The following is a 10,125-nucleotide window of genomic DNA, read 5'->3' on the forward strand; positions in this document are numbered from 1 at the left end:
GCCATAGATTTCTGGGTGTTAATTTTGTATCCTGCAACATTGCCAAATTCATTTATTAAGTCTAGCTAGTTTTTTGATGGAGTCTTCGGGGTTTTCTATGTATAATATGAGGTCATCTGCGAATAAGGACAGTTTTACTTCTTCTTTTCCAATTTGGATGCCTTTTATTTCTTCTTCTTGTCTGATCGCTATGGCTAGCACGTCCAGTACTATATCAAACAGGAGTGGTGAAAGTGGGCATCCCTGTCTTGTTCCAGTTCTCAGGGGAAATGCGTTTAGTTTTTGCCCATTGAGTATGATGTTGGCTATAGGTTTGTTATATAAGGCTTTCATTATGTTGAGGTATGATCCCTCTATTCCCACTTTGCTGAGAGCTTTTTTTCAAGAAAGGATGTTGGATTTTGTCAAATGCTTTATCTGCATCAATTGATATGATTATGTGATTTTTGTCTCTCAATTTGTTTATGTGATGTATCACATTTATTGATTTGTGGATATTGTACCAGCCTTGCATCCCCAGAATAAATCCCACTTGGTCCAGCATCAGAGTGAGTGGTGGAGGGGCAGCTTTCTCTGAGACTGAAATGCCAGCAGAGGCCATTGTTCCTTTGCGGAGCCTTCCTCCCCCTCCCCCACTGAGCCAGCAGGCAGGTCCTGTATCTGAGACTTCATCAACCTGGCTCTCACTGTTTGCCACAGTTGGTTGTTACAGAATAGTCATGGGGATGCATAGGGAATATAGTCAATAATATGCTAATAACTATGTATGGTGTCAGGTGGTTGGGAGATTTATCAGGACAATCACTTAATAAGTTATGTAATGTCTAACCCCTGGGGTATACACCTGAAACTAATGTAATTTATATCAACTGTAATTAGAAATTAAAAATGATAAAAATAAATAAATAAATTTAAAAAAATGAATTACAATGCTCATGGACCACTAATGGGGGGAAATTTTTTATTGCTCTTTATATATTGCCTTCTAATTCAGAGGAATCCTTGTTCCCATGATATCTTGGTCATTTGGACTGTAAAAGGTTCTGAAAAATACTATTTTTTGAAATCTTACCAGTCATTGGTATTTTTTCCAGGAATTAGTGACAAACAATAGGACTGACAAGGGCAGCTCTGACTTTACAGATTTGGAAACTTTGTTGTCATAGTCATGCTCCTATGCTGTGTTAAATTTCTGGTCAAGTAAATTTATTATTTTTCTACCCATAGTGGATATAGCCTGTGAATCCTCCAATCCAATGACAGAAAGAAAAATTATTTGTAGTTGTTTCTTTTTAGGTAAAATTTCTTTCTATGTCTGTAGAGATTCAAACTCTATACAAATTCTACAATTTTTATTCCTCAGCCCAATAATAAATGTTGTACTGCAAATGAGATGGCTCCTCTGACCCTTTAGGGTTTCCGTTCTCAGGCAAGAGCCTATTCTCAGTGTCAGCCTGCCAGACTTGGTCTCCCAGGGTGAGCGAGGTTCCAGCACCATGCTCACATCTTCTCCATTCAAAACGCATTTCTCGTGTTTGGGCTAGAACTAATATGCTAACGAATTCAGGACACGGTATAATGATGAATAACTTTACATGGAAATTTTGAAATGAGAAATCTTTTTCAGCATTACTCCAATCATACCACATAGGGAGTTCTTTATTATACTAAATATTATAAATGCCTTCTCAGGAAGCAAACAGAATGTGACTGAGCCTAGCATGACAAAAGTGGTTAGGTAAATTATAGCAATGTACTGAATGGAATATTAAGTGTTCATTAAAAATGATATCCATAGAGATTATATAGCAAGTATGCAAAAATATATATATGCTTTTAAGTGACAGTTATAGATATAAAATTGCATTTACCTTATGATATGTCTGCTAAAAGTATGTATGGATTTGGCTAAGGACTGGGAAAACATAAAAAATAAATGTAATTTGTCACATGTTCAGATTTCTTTCTTTTAAGTTTTTCATTAATTTTATAGCTATTTTAAATTTAAAATGGTGTGATTTTATGTAATGTCTTCAGCAGTGTTATAGTAATATGCTCTGTCTTCTACGTTTTCTTTTTTAACTACTCTTTATAGTTTCAAAATTAATAGTCTTATTGATGATATTTTGGCTATTCCAATATAATGTATTTTAAGATCTATCACAAAAAGTCTAACAAATAGCTTACCTACTAAACCTGGAATATTTTTAATTAATTAAAAGCAAATTATAATTTTTACATTAGTGTTATAATTTATAAAGCTCAATTGGAGAATTTTAATAATCTTCTTGTAATATGTATTTCATTATGGGTTTACTGAAAGCAATTCTTATCTCAAACAATCTTTAACATTATTTATTTATTTTGATTGTAACATTCACTGCTAGAGAAAACTATATCTTTATCAAATATTTAAAATCATCTGTAATTTCTCCATCCCCAGGATTTATTTGAAATGGCAGGTTTAATTTAACTTCTGTCAAACTGTACCTTGAAGAGATATACATCACAAAAATCCAGTGAAATCTTGAATCTGTGGCAGTTAAATATATGCCTTTGATTGACATTTTATTTTGGCTGCAAGTGATTTTAAATATCCAATAAAAATACTGATTCTAATGTCAGATTTCAACAATTTTGCCACAGAGAAAACACTTCTAATATATCATGGTTTTAGAGAAGTTTAAACACCTCCCTCAGTATCCCCCCCATCAAATAACAAAATAGTGATTCTACCAAACTAGGTTCCAAAACGGTGTTTACCTATGCCGCCATCTTGGTCTCTCCTCTGACATTTTATTTTGGCTGCAAGTGATTTTAAATATCCAATAAAAATACTGATTCTAATGTCAGATTTCAACAATTTTGCCACAGAGAAAACACTTCTAATATATCATGGTTTTAGAGAAGTTTAAACACCTCCCTCAGTATCCCCCCCATCAAATAACAAAATAGTGATTCTACCAAACTAGGTTCCAAAAGATAATTAGATGAGATGAAAATAAATTCTGCTTTTGTGAAGTGACCAAAGGGCACTAGTGCTGCTCACTCCCTGATCTACTATTGTTGGGACAGGGGAGACCTCATGGGTGTTGCAGAGGAAATTTAAGAGTAATTGTGTATCTCAGCAGTGGTGGGTTCATTTTCCACTAGAACTCCAAGTAGGAAGAGACTCTTCTGACAAAAGAGCATTTAAAATGACCCATTACCCAGCATGAGCTCAGCAAAAGAGCATAGAATTCTCAGGGTGAAGAGTCATGAAGTCGATTCACCATATAGCCACAACCAGCATTTTATAGATTATAAACAAGAAAAGCAAACAATTCAATGCTAATAAATAAAAGCCACTTACCATTTCTTGTATTTATTCACTAAAAAAAATTTTATTGAGCACCTCCTATAGGTCAGGCACTCTTCCAACACTTAAGCTATAACTGCAAAAAAAGTCAAAGCCCCTGCCATTAGGGAGTCTACATTGTACTGGAGAATGTCAATGATTAACCAACTGAATCAATGGATATGATAAGATTGATACGTGCTCCAAGGAAAACAAAGGTGGGTCAGAGGATGGAAAGTATTTAAAAGGCTGGCAGTTCTCCTATGTTTGATGGAGGCTCAGGGAAGGACTCTTGGATTAGGTAACATTGTATGGAAAAGCTGAATGAAGTGAGAGAGTGAACTATGAGGTTTTTGATGAAATTGCTTCAGACAGAAGCAGCATAATTTGCCAAAGCCCCAGGGGACTTAGCATGATTGAGGAGGCCACAAGGAGCAAGGTTGACTGAAGGAGAGTGGGGTCAAGATTGATGAGACACAGATAGAAAAACAGGTAAAGGCCATTTCATAGATGACATTAGTTGCCATGGTACTTGAACTTTCATTGAGTGAAATTGTAAGTCGTTATTGGGACAGGGGTAAAGCATGATCACAGAGCAAGAGGGGAAGCTGGGAGACACATTAGAAACCTATTGCAATAGATCAAGTGAAACATGATAATTACTTGGACTAAAAAACATTTCATTGATAACTCATTAGGATATATTTTGAAAATAGAGCTGACAGGATTGTCTGATATTTTGAAATATGTGGTTTAAGGGAAGGGTAAATAACTTTTTGAGAGTCAACCTCTGGGTCAAGATGAGATAACCCAAGTGAATATAGACAGAGAAAAGATCTAAAGACTATACCTGAGATACTTCAATATTTGAGGTCAAAAAGCCAAGTAGGATCCAGGAAAAAAAAACAAAACAAAAAAAAAAAAACAGAGACTCAGCAATTTAATGAGGCAGATAGAGAACAAAAAGGAGATGGTATTCTCGTGACGAAGTGCAGACACAGTTTCAAAGAGAAAGGAGCAACCAATGATGTCAAATGCTGCTGCTCCATCAGTCAGATAGGGCTGGGAACTGACCACTGGGCTTAGCAACAGGGAGCATGTGGATAAAAAACAAAAACAAGCAAAAAAAAAAACAACAACAACAAAAAAAAAAAAAAAACAGGTGTAGAATGATGCAGAAACATTAGAGTGGGTTCTGTAGAGAATGAGAAGACAGAAAGTATCCACAACTATTTCAAAGAAGTTTGCTAATGCAGGCAGCAAAGAAATTAAACAAGAACCAGTAGGAGATGAAGGTCAAGAGAAGGTTTTTTGGATAGGAAATATTTCGAACAGCTTTTATATATTCAAAGATGTAAAAGATCCATCCTTATATTATCTCTTGGCAAATATCAGAGTTTGTAGCTTCATTATACAGTCAATATGCAGTTTCATTATAAAGTCAAAGAAAAAAGTCAAATAGGTTTTTTTCTCAATTTCTGCAGCAATTTTTAAAGCATACTTCTTAAGGAATTTTTAAGGTTAATTCCTTTTTTAAAATGCAAGTCTTTTGAAGAAAATGCATTTTTTTTAAATCTTGATATAAGATCAGCTAAACATAAAATTTAACATTTGACTTCCCAGAAAAAAATAAAATTATTTATGAAATGGAAAGTAGAGAAAGAAAACACACCTAGTGTGCTTCTCATTTTCAGGAGAAAGTTCGCTCCCTGCCACTTCGTGAGGAATAATTTAATAACATAACGAATGTTGTTAAATGTTTGTATCCTTAATAACAATTTATTCTACAAGGCTTTATTTTACAAGAGAAATACCAGAACAAGTCTTTTATTTGCTTTTATTACTCAAAACAAGCTTTCTTTTTTGTTTGTATTTAGCTTTCTGACTGTGTTTGTGCCTTCAGCACTTTCACAGCTATTTTCTGCTCCTCGGGAAGGAAAGTACGCTTGATCCTGTCACGGACACATGTAGCACACATGGATCCACCACAGGCCCTGCTGACATGTTTTCTCGTTTCAAACAAACTCATTAGAACTTTAGGTCTCACAGTACGAGCTCCACTAAGTCAGCCTGGGCACACGCCACATGCAGATTTGGTGCTTTCTCAACCTTCGTGGTATAAAGGTAAACAATTCTATTACCAGGGGTTCAGGACAGCCTAGTTTTGTTAAAAGCTATATTGTAGGACAGCCTCCGATGGTATGTTAAATGCTGGACCATTCTGAATGCCCCCACACTGGCTCAAAAGACTGAGTCTGAGAGATCCCAGCGCCTGCAACTCATATGTGATATATATGAGGAAGACCTGTTGAGAACTTCCTTTTTTTTCTAATATATTTTTATTGATTTCAGAGAGGAAGGGGGAGTGAGCTTGAAACATCAATGATAAGAGAGAATCATTGATCGGCTGCCTCCTGCATGACCCCTACTGGGGATCGAGCCCACAATCTGGGCATGTGCTTTTGACCGGAATCGAACCTGGGACCCTTCAGTCCTCAGGCCGACGCTCTATCCATTGAACCAAAATGGCTAGGGCCATATGTGGTATTTTTTTCTTTTTATATGTACTATTTTTAATAACAATCTCCTAAAAACAAAAAAGCTTAGGGCACATGTTATAATTCTTTGAGTGCTTTTCTATAGAAAATTATTGTCATATAAAGTACCAAACTTTCTGGCGACCTTATGTCAGAAAAACCAGAAAATAGATGATTACTTTATCTCTTGGACCAGTGCTCAGAATTTTTCAGAACTATGCATGTCCCTCCAAGGGGCAATCACTTGGTGTATCCATATACCCTCAATCCATCTATGGCAACACCAGGTGAGAAGAGCCTTCGATTATGACTCTCAAATAGGAATTGTCTTCATCTCTTTTGAGAGAAAAGAACAGTAAGATCCAGACCAGACTCTCTGACAATTGCCAAAGATACAGAATAAAAAGATCTCATTTGCTTTAAGTACCTGAAATGCCACAAAGTTGAACTATAACTGTAAAATTTCAGAAACCTGTCTGAAATTTTTCTTTAAAATAAGGGAAACTCCGAAAGCAACTGTAGCTGGCCAGGAATGAAGCATGTATATTATTTAAAAGGTGCTCAAAAAATTTCATGACATCGTATTCAATCAAAAAGTTCGGAAATGACTAGATGTAGTCTTACAGCTGCTTGGCTTGGGAATCAATAAAGGCTAGTGTTATCCACCTACCACCTTGGTTGAAAATAATCTCAGTGTAGAAAATCTAAACATTTTTTAGGAACATCATGTTCCAGTACACCCACCTTTGGAGAGGGGCTGATGGGTAATGGCCTATCATTTCCAATGTGAAGAGGTACAAGCATTATACTCCAATTGTTTTATTTATGTATTGCTATATTCTACCATATTTCCAATGCTTAGAACAGTGCCTGACTGATAGTAGGTGCTCAATAAATTTCACCTATAAAATTATTCATTCGATGAATATTTTATTGAGCACTTATTACATGGTAGGCGTTGTTCTAAAACAGCAGTTCAGGAATAGAACACTTAGAATGAGTTATATATTATGGAAATCTAATACTGATAAATTCTACTAAAACAATTCTTGCCATAATCAGTGAGATAACATCTAAGAATACAGTCAATAGGATCACTTGCTTTTTCGAGGTCCATGTCCTTGACCAGAATCGAACCTGTGACCCTTTGGTCCAAGGGCAGATGCTCTATCCACTGAGCAAACCGGCCAGGGCTTAATAGTTTTTTTTCTTTAAAAAAAAGTCAAATTTAGCTCTGGTCTTGTGGCTCAGTGATTTGAGCATTGGCACCAAAGGATCGCAGGATTGATTCCTGATCAAGGGCATGTACTTACCCTGGTTGCAGGTTTGATCTCTGGCCCCCATCTGGGTGCTTGTGGGAGGCAACCAGTCGACGTGTCTCTCTCATCTCTCTCTCTCTTCTCTCTCTCTCTCTCTCTCTCTCTCTCTCTCTCTCTCCTCTCCTCTCCTCTCCTCTCCTCTCCTCCTTCCCTTCCATTCTATCTAAAAATCAATGGAAAACATATCCTCAGGTGAAGATTAACAAAAAAATAAATAAATAAATTTGAAAAGTCAAACATAGAAACAAAGAGTGAAAAAGTGATTGCCAGAGGCTGAGAAATAGAAGTTGGTAAAAGGGTACGAACTTTCAGCTATGAGATGAATAAAGTCTGAGAATCTAATGTAAAATATGATGACCATAGTTGATAACACTGTATTGTATAATTGAAATTTGCTAAGAGAGTAGAACTTAAATGTTCTTACCAAAAAAAAAAGAGACAAATATGTGATATGATGGATGTATTAATTAACTCAATTGAGGGAATCCTTTCACAATGTATATGTATATCAAATCACCACAATGTACACTTTAAATATATTTTTATTGATTTCAGAGAGAGGGAGAAAGAGACAGAAACATCAATGATGAGAAAGAATCATTGATCAGCTGCCTCCTGCACGCCCCACACTGGGGGTTGGGCACACAGCCCGGGCATGTGCCCTGACCAGGAATCGAACTGGTGACCTCTTGGTTCATGGGTTGACATTCAACCACTGAGCCACACTTGCCGGGCAATGTACACTTTAAATATCTTACAATTTTATATGTCAATTATACATCAATAAAGCTGATATTTTTTAAAGGCAGCCTGATTCTTAGACTCATCGCCATTGGTAGTTAGCAACTTCTTCAGTGGTCATCTGCTTACCCATCCACACCAATGGTTGCTGCTTATGATACAACCTATTTTGTTGTAAATATCAAATGTCCTCTCAACACAAAATATAAAACTATAGCATTTTCTCCAAAATGAACAACTATTAAATGAGTTTATTTTTCTATGCTGAGTATTTTATTTTTTAGACTCTTCTCTAAAATAGTGCAAGTATGCCCTGTACACTCACCTACTTCTTCAGAAGGCTTCTAAGCAAATCTTTTGCTTAAATTTTTAGGATCACATGGTTTTCTTCCAAATAAAGTCAAAAGTGAGCACCCACTAGGACACAGAGGCTCTCCAATGTAATGATTATGCAAAAATGAATCTAAAAGAGAAACATCTGCAGCCATGCACTATGGGATGCTGAAGACTGCAAAGTTCAGGATTCCAAAAGAAGAGTCTGACGTCACAGTAACCTGCTTGTGCTGGGAAAGATGGAGGAAGAAGGAGAGGCTGGTCCTGATGCTGGGAAATAATTCTGCATCTGAAGTATAGTGAATGAGAAGGATATGAGATAACTGTTCAGGACACTCCTGGAACAAGGCTATTTCTAAGCCTAGTGAAGCTAAAAACACCCACAAAAATGAAAAACCTTCAATGCCCAGAATTTGGCCAAGCATATTTTATCGAGTTCTACTACTCAGTATGAAATGAACTCTCAGAGCAATGACAATCCAGGCTCAGATGCTTTAGATCACCAAATGCCTCGATGCCAAGAAAAGACACATTCGTCATGTTTGACATTAGAGAATTTTTAAAATGTGCGGTTTCCTAGGGAGCGTGGGCTTTTACATTTCTTCACTATTAATGTACATAGAGGCCAAATAGAGAAAAATCATTAATATGAAACAGCACCTATAATTTTTTTATGTGTTGTTTCTGTATTTTGTACTGTCTACAGCGATAAAGGTATTGTCGGTTGGAAACTGATTGATGGTCTTAGTTCCTTAGTTCTCAGTGGTTGCAGCCTAGTTGCTTATCAGGCCTGTGACTCACCCAGGACATAAGCACACACACGCCTTAGTCTATCCAACATCACATGCTAAGTTTCAGAGCATTCGGGGACAACTAAAACAGAAAGAACATCTTTTGGAAATGATTCCATTTAGAATTAGAAGCTAAATATAAGCACAAATGGTTTATTGCCAGAGGAGCAATCTTATTACTAGGATTATTTGCAAACCCCACAAGTTTTTACCACTTTATTTTGGAGATAATTGCAATGGGCCCTGGCAATGATAAACAGGCACTGGGATTCAAATGCTTTTTTTCTCTAAATATTTTTCGCTAAGTACAAGTCATATTTGTATGCCTTGTATACCTTACAATGTGAATGTTGAATGGATATTTAAAGCCCAAGACTGTATGAGACCTCCAAGGGAGCTAGTGTAGGTGGAGGAAAGGGCCCAGGACTGAGGCCTGGGGCATTCCTATTGCAAAGGTCAGGGAGATAAGAAATACCAGGCAGGAGAATTGGAAAGGGAAGGCAGTAAGGTGAGGGGAAACCATGACAGAATAGAAACCAAATAAAATGTGTAAAAGATGGCAGAGTAATTAACTGCAGTAAAAGCCAGTGATAGACCACCTAAGAATACCATCATCATTCTCTTACTATTTAGCATAATACCTGATACAGAATGAAAATGAATGAATATTAATAAATCTTGGATGACTCTAAATAATAACTATAAATATGCTTCAGGCAGTGGAAAAGCTGAAAAAAATGGCACAAGGGACACAATAGTCAAGAATTATGCTTAAGGAAGTGATAAAATGAAATTCACTTTAAAAGCTATTCTTTAATTAAATGGTAGTTTTGCCAATCCCTAGCAGCAAGATGTATTTTTATTATCTAAATGGTAGGAAGGAGTGCTTATTTGTGTAGGGGGCAGGAAGAGGGGGTTGCCAATGCACAAAGCATTCAATTTTAAGCATTATGATTTCTAACTTCAGAAATATTCTTTTTTGTGATGTATAGTATGTTTATTTTGGGGGGAAATGGCTGCTGTTTCTTTTTTATCTTTAATTTCTTTATTGGTTAAGGTATTACAAA

At 36.3% G+C, this 10,125-nt stretch overlaps 1 pseudogene; it reads right to left on the reverse strand.

The window, feature by feature from the left end:
- Positions 1-5,210: 5,210 nt before the first annotated feature.
- LOC106726471 lies at positions 5,211-5,557 on the reverse strand (annotated as a pseudogene).
- Positions 5,558-10,125: the final 4,568 nt, after the last annotated feature.

The sequence above is a fragment of the Myotis brandtii genome, unplaced genomic scaffold, assembly GCF_000412655.1.
Source record: "Myotis brandtii unplaced genomic scaffold, ASM41265v1 scaffold269, whole genome shotgun sequence".
NCBI lineage: Eukaryota > Metazoa > Chordata > Mammalia > Chiroptera > Vespertilionidae > Myotis > Myotis brandtii.